The sequence below is a fragment of the Alexandromys fortis genome, unplaced genomic scaffold, assembly GCF_014885135.2.
Source record: "Alexandromys fortis isolate MF-2015 unplaced genomic scaffold, M_Fortis_MF-2015_v1.1 scaffold_110, whole genome shotgun sequence".
NCBI lineage: Eukaryota > Metazoa > Chordata > Mammalia > Rodentia > Cricetidae > Alexandromys > Alexandromys fortis.
The window spans coordinates 3,464,861-3,471,483 of NW_026068014.1; the positions used below are offsets into that span (position 1 = coordinate 3,464,861).

At 33.9% G+C, this 6,623-nt stretch overlaps 1 non-coding gene across 1 annotated transcript; it reads left to right on the top strand.

Annotated features, from left to right (window-relative positions):
- Positions 1–3,768: 3,768 nt before the first annotated feature.
- Positions 3,769–3,958, top strand: LOC126513766 (U2 spliceosomal RNA). The gene has a single exon (XR_007595431.1). It is a non-coding gene; the product is annotated as a U2 spliceosomal RNA (small nuclear RNA).
- The last annotated feature ends 2,665 nt before the right edge of the window (positions 3,959–6,623 follow it).

The following is a 6,623-nucleotide window of genomic DNA, read 5'->3' on the forward strand; positions in this document are numbered from 1 at the left end:
CGGTTTTATCCCATGCTTTTTCAGTCACAGTCCAGCTGGCCTTGGTGAGCTCCCAATAGATCAGCCCCACTGTCTCAGTGGGTGGGTGCACCCCTCGTGGTCCTGACATCCTTGCTCATGTTCTCCCTCCATCTGCTCCTCATTAGGACCTTGGGAGCTCAGTCCAGTGCTCCAGTGTGAGTCTCTGTCTCTGGTAACTTTTGATTGCTTTGATTAATTAAAACTTAAACATGTCCTCCAGAACAAACAAGAAGTATTCATTGTCACCTGAATCATTGATGCTTATTAAATTATATTAATACTTTATCCAAATATATGCACTATAGAATTATTTTATTATATGAAGTAATAAGTGTAATGATAATCAATAGATTTTATTCTACAGCTACTTTATCCAAACAATGTGACCTTACATATTTCTTACTGTTTCTAAAATTTTTAATTTAATTTTTAATTTAGATGATTTTATTTTTAAACACTCACAGGAAATCACTAAGTCAAATATAATTCATTTACATTTTTACATCCTAACATATATTTTCTTTGTATAGATTTGTTTTCTTCTGTATTTTCTCATAATAGAATTTCGTTTTTCATGGAGGAATTTTCTTATCCTGATTAAAAACACAATTATAAATTGATATTAGTGATGCATATATTTAAACCCTGAATTTTGGGAGGCAGATGTGTCTTGATGCTTTCCAGGACAGCCTGGTCTACATAGTGAGTTTAGGGCCAGCCAGGACTATATAGTGAGACTAATTCAGAAAAAATTAATAAAAAATAACAGTTCTTTATATATATATGTATATATACATATATATGTATATATTAAACATGGTTTTGGTTACTCATTATTAGTGATATATTTAAATTAAGTAAAAATTTAAATAACTGTATGCTTATATGATATTAATAAGAATAAAAATATACATATGTACTAAATTACAGAAAGAACTTTACTTGAGATTAAAACTTCATCCTTAATATCTTGAAAATCAATTCATCATAATAATAAATTTGGATGACACATAAATAATCCCTGAAATCACACCTAGTATTAGCAGATACTTTTGAAGGTACTTTTGAAATAATTAACAATAAGGAGAAATAATCAAAAAATAAAAATTAGTCTTATTTTAAGCCAACTTCCCAACCATTATCATATTTGACAGATTATTCTGAGGACACTCTTCAGACCAAGTAGTTAGATTTCTAAGGAGTTTCTATTAGTATCTGATTTTAAAACGTTATACTATTAAAAAAAAACAGAAGGAGAGAGAGAGAGAGAGAACAAGAGAGCGAGAGAGCGAGAGAGCGAGAGAGAGAGAGAGAGAGAGAGAGAGAGAGAGAGAGAGAGAGAGAGAGAGAGAGAGAGAGAGGAGGGGAGGGAGAGGGATGGGGAGGAAGGAAGATTTGAATGAAAAGGGAATAAAAATAAAATTATATGTAAATTACGAAAATATTACTTTGACTTTAGAGATGACATAACTACTAAATTGTGGAGTGATTTTTTTTTTTTAAAGCACCTGGGACCTGGGATGGCTTCAGTAGCCCTTCCAGGGATTTCATTTCACAAACCCCAGGGACAAAGGCCATGAACTAAGAAAAAGCTAGCGTTCTTCTCTTTTAGCCTTTGCATTTTGCTGAAGCTGCTTAAATACTCAAGAATCAAAAGAAGGATGACATGGATTTTCTTTTGTAGGGAGGGATGGTTTAAGAGGAACCTTGAATGGGACTTAGCAGCCTTGTGTCAAGGCCACGGTACAGGCATCACTAATTATTTATATCCTGCTGTGAAACATGAAACAGGCTTCGCTGGCCTTACACCAGCTGCAGTCTCGCCACATGTGCGGCACCATGAACTTTATGTGGGAGCTCTCCTGAAGAGCTTGCTGGGGCAAGGGGCACTACAAGCAGGTAGAATCATTGTCAGAAGAGCCTTCTGAAGAGGCCTGGTGCACAGGCAGTAATTAATGCAGGTGGTATTTTAGACAAGGGCGCTAATGAGCTTTGATATGCATGCAGGTGAGGGAGTGCTGAATCAGTAGAGCCATTAATGAACCTATGACAGCCTAATTAGCTACAATTTAAAATCTATGGAATCTAATCAGAGGAGCTGAACACTGCTGCAAATCTGTGTATGAATGAGTCTTTCTAAATACTCCAATCTGTTGCTTAGCCACTGATTGATAGTAATTGCTTTTTTTTCCCCCTCTATTGTGTATAGGAAAATGCCCAATTTTGCTCTGATAGGGGAGGACACAACATTGAAGTTAAATGCCTAAGATGTTTTAGCTGCTTAAGTTTAATCAGTAGATGTTTAAAAAAAATTCAACACAAAATTAATTTTCAACTCTGAATATAGATGATTTAAAATATATTACCAACTTTTTTATATATTGAGTTGGCAAAGATAGTATAGCTGTTAATCAACGCCAAAGGCATCCCTGGGGAGTAAGCAAAGGTGCTGTAGCACACAAATACATAAAATACATGTATTAATCCACGGTATTTAAAAAGGTTTTATTTATGCTGGTTATCAGAAATAACAGGGCACTACAGGTTTACTGAATACATTAAGTAAAAATAGTTTTCTGAGGTTAACACAATCTATTAAACATTTTTTTTCCAAGTGCCTGAACAGAATACTCCATCTGGAAATGAGACAGGTTTTATGAAGGTGTGCGGGGATCCTATTTTGTAGTGCCATTTGATAATAACTGACGCATAAAAGGTACAAGCAGTTTTTCTCCTTTGACATTTCACCTTTATACAGCACAATTCATCTGAGAATCTTAAAGAACTCTGTAGGTTATGATTTATACAGTCTTATAACACCTCTGCAAGACAGGTCACTATGTCTATCCTCTTTTTACAGTCAGCTCAACTGAGCTCCATTTGTTGAAGGTCACAAGGGAGTCCCTGGAAGAACTATAAAAAGAAAAGTCAAAAGCACAGAGTACCTGTCCATACCTTTCCTGGTTGATAAATGCTACATTTCACGATTCTGACTTTTAACAAAAATAAAATGAAATCAAATTTATGTATCTACGTATCTAATTTTTGGACATAAATAGAAAAGACATCCCTGTGAAATGCAAATATTTGAATTGTGAATTATTTTTAAAAGGTGGTTCTTGGTGTTTGATCTGTTATGTGCATTACTTTGGTTTAAAATCAAGTGAAATGAAGTACAGCATCTCATTACTGCTGTCAGAAGAAATCTTTAAAAAGAGTTTGTTTTAGACTAAGACTGAAACTTAAAGATGAAAATAGAAAAATCCTTTGTATATAGATTGCAAAAATAAGAAATGAAAAGAGCAAGCACATAAGGAAGGGAGAAAGGGATTACGGAAAGAACTGAGGAAAGTAGAAAGACAAAGGAAGTAAGGGGTGAGAAAGAAAAGATGGAAGGATGAAGGGGGAAACTGGTGGGAGTCAGAGTTGAAGGGATGTGCAAAAATGAATGCAGAGCTCCTGTAAATTCGGCAACTAAAATGAGGAAGCTACTAAATGGAGGCTGCAGACAGGGAAAGATGTACAGCTCCTTAAATGTATTATTTAATGGAAACATTTGCTATCAAGAGAAAAACAAGAATGCAGACAACCTAGAATATATGCCAAAATACTTTAGTTTACCTGCTTGAATGTATATGTTCCTTACTAGTTAATGCGTGTTTCCCAGAGGCGATTTCAAGAAATCTGATTTTTGAAGGATAGTCTCTTACCTATTGTATAATATTTTTTTTCAAATTTGATATTATTCTTTCATCTTGGCATTTCTGATAAGAACAAGTGTAGCATTTGAACATACTCGTTTAATATAAGATCTGTTCTCTATACAAGGATAATATATCAATCAGAATTTTTGATCTAGGAAATTGATAAGAGGTTATTATGTCCACTCGGGTCATTGACCTGGTTTTGCAGTTATTCCAGGAGCTGTGCAACCCTGTGGGGGAGACCAGATGAACCTGAAAGTAAGTGTTTAAAACTGTCTAGCCAAAGTAAGAGAGTTCTTAATTAAGGGTCACTTTCAGGCGTGCTTTGCTATTTTCTCCTTGGCAGATTTATTGATTCCATTAAGAATGTAATTCCATTATACCAAACATTATGTATTAGCTTTAAAAATTCCACCTATAATGTATTAATTTTTAAAGTTATTTCTTGTATTTTTTGAGATTATAATATAATCACATAATTCCCACTTTGATTTACTTCTTCTAAACTCTCTTATACATTCCTCTTTGGTCTCTTTCAAATTCATGACAAATATATATATGTATATGTAATATATATGTTTGCATATATACATTCATATATGTATGCATTCCTAAATATATAAATTAAACCTATTCAGTTTGTATGCACACTCTTTTTTGAGGCCAATAATTCTCATAACAATAGTAGATACCTGATATTCTGTCTGGACTTGATATGTACATGGCCACAGACTCCTTGCATACACCACACATATGCTTCTATCTCCTACGGTTGGGAAATCTGCTGGCCCTCACCTCCATGGTTACTTACATGTATATGTTCATACACACTCTTTAAGAAACACGTAATTAAAAATAAAAAAGGAAATCTTTAAAACAATTAATTTAGCAATGTTAATTGTTTCATAGACTTTCTCTAACACACATGTAATTAAAAATAACTGAAGGAAGTCTTTCAAAAATTAGCAATCAAGGTAACAATATTACTTGTTTGAAGTAAATGTGATTAAGTCAAAAGCAAGAGCAGAAAATACTATCACAAGAAACAGAATATTAGATATAGGGTCAAAATGAAAGGTGGATAATAACAAAACAAAACAGGATCCATCATCCTGTCCTCACTATTTTTGAGGTATTTGGCACATTATAAATGTTTATTGTCTATGTTTTGAACAGTGATTCATCTTTTCAAATACATTAAATATCAAAATATGTAAAATGGCATACTTTAAGAAAACAATGAGCATTTTTATGAAATGTGCTTTCTGAGTAGAACAAATTTCTAAATCTATAATTTTGACACATAGGGCTGTAACGTTATTTTGTTGGTGTTTTAACAAATAAAGCTTACATGAAGATCAGAGTGTGGAGCTATGCCAATAAAGGCCAGGGAGTGGTAGCACAAACTTTTAATTCCAGGACTCAGTAGACAGAGGCAGAGGGATCTCTGTTAGTTCAAGACCACCCTGGGCTACATGAGATTGAATCTGTCTAAAAGAGAAATAAAGATCACATAAAGATGATCCCAGAAGTTAGAATTCCACACCTTTAATATTGCATTAGAGAAGTGGAGATTTAGTTTGAGAATTCAGTAGAGAAAAAAGGAGGTCTCTATAGTGACTGGCTGCTCTGCTACTTTGATTTCTCTGCTTGCACTCTCTGATATCTGACTCTGGGTTTTATTTAGACTTCATAGATCTATCTAGGAATATGCTTTCTTACTTTACAACTACTCAAGAACAGTTGCTCGTATTTTCCAATAATTGCACTTGTCAAAACTTCAATAACAGGCATGAAAGAAAAGTGTAAATGTCAAACCTCCTATTCTAACATGAAGTCAAAAGAATTCTAAAGTCTTCACAGTTAAAGAAGTAATAATTTCAATGACAAAATCAAAATAAAAATGGTGAAATACATTCATTTACAAAAAGTAAATTTCTTAACATGAAAATTTTATATCCTATTATCCAGTTTCAAAATTTGGACATTGTGAAAATTTAGTAGGCTGGGGTAGAGCTCAGAGAAACTGCAATTGAATTCCCAGCACTATGTAAGTTGTTATATGCTGCAGCAGTCAGTAACCCAAATGAGAGAGGTACGGGGCCAAAGATAGTTTCTAGGATGTCAGTTCAGCTAAAAGAGTGAGCTCCATTAAGTTTTCTAATTTTGTGAGCTCTATTAAGTTTTCCAATATTGGGGAGTACAGGTTTTCAAAATACAATCTAATGATTGTCTGGATTTCCTCTGCGTCTGTTGTTATGTCTCCCTTTTCATTTCTAATTTTGTTAATTTGGATATTCTCTCTCTGCCTTTTGTTGAGTTTGGATAAAGTTTTGTCTGCAGTGGTATTGGCTGGTAACAGCTCACTGCTCTCCTTTGTGTATAAGCAAGGGCAAGGACAATACATTTCATGTTCATGCTAGCTCTTCTCATTCCTCATGATCCTTCTTGAAGTGAGGATCAAGAATGAACTAACCTTGTAGAGTGCTTTTGTTTTGTTATGGATATTTGAGACAGGCTCTCCTTGGGTATCCCTAACTATCCTGGAACTTACTGCGCAAAACAGATAGGCAAACCTCCTGCTTCAGATTCCTATGATTGCAGTCCCATATGACCAACATCAGTTTTGTGTTACTAATTTTAAGAAAATTTTATTCTATAAAGGCTTCAATTCAAAGTGCTTTGTCATATATCATTTGTTTTCTCAATTCGTATAATTTAAAATAGATGTGTTTATATTCATAAGGAGACATTTGTTGAAAGCAAAAACTGAGGAATTAAAGTCTAAGACAAAGTGGATAAAAACTGGCCATGATATCAACTAAATACTTGACCAAGTTTTTCTGTCTTTACAGGAGCTTGGTAACATCTCCATTTTTTCTTAAATAGAGTTGATTA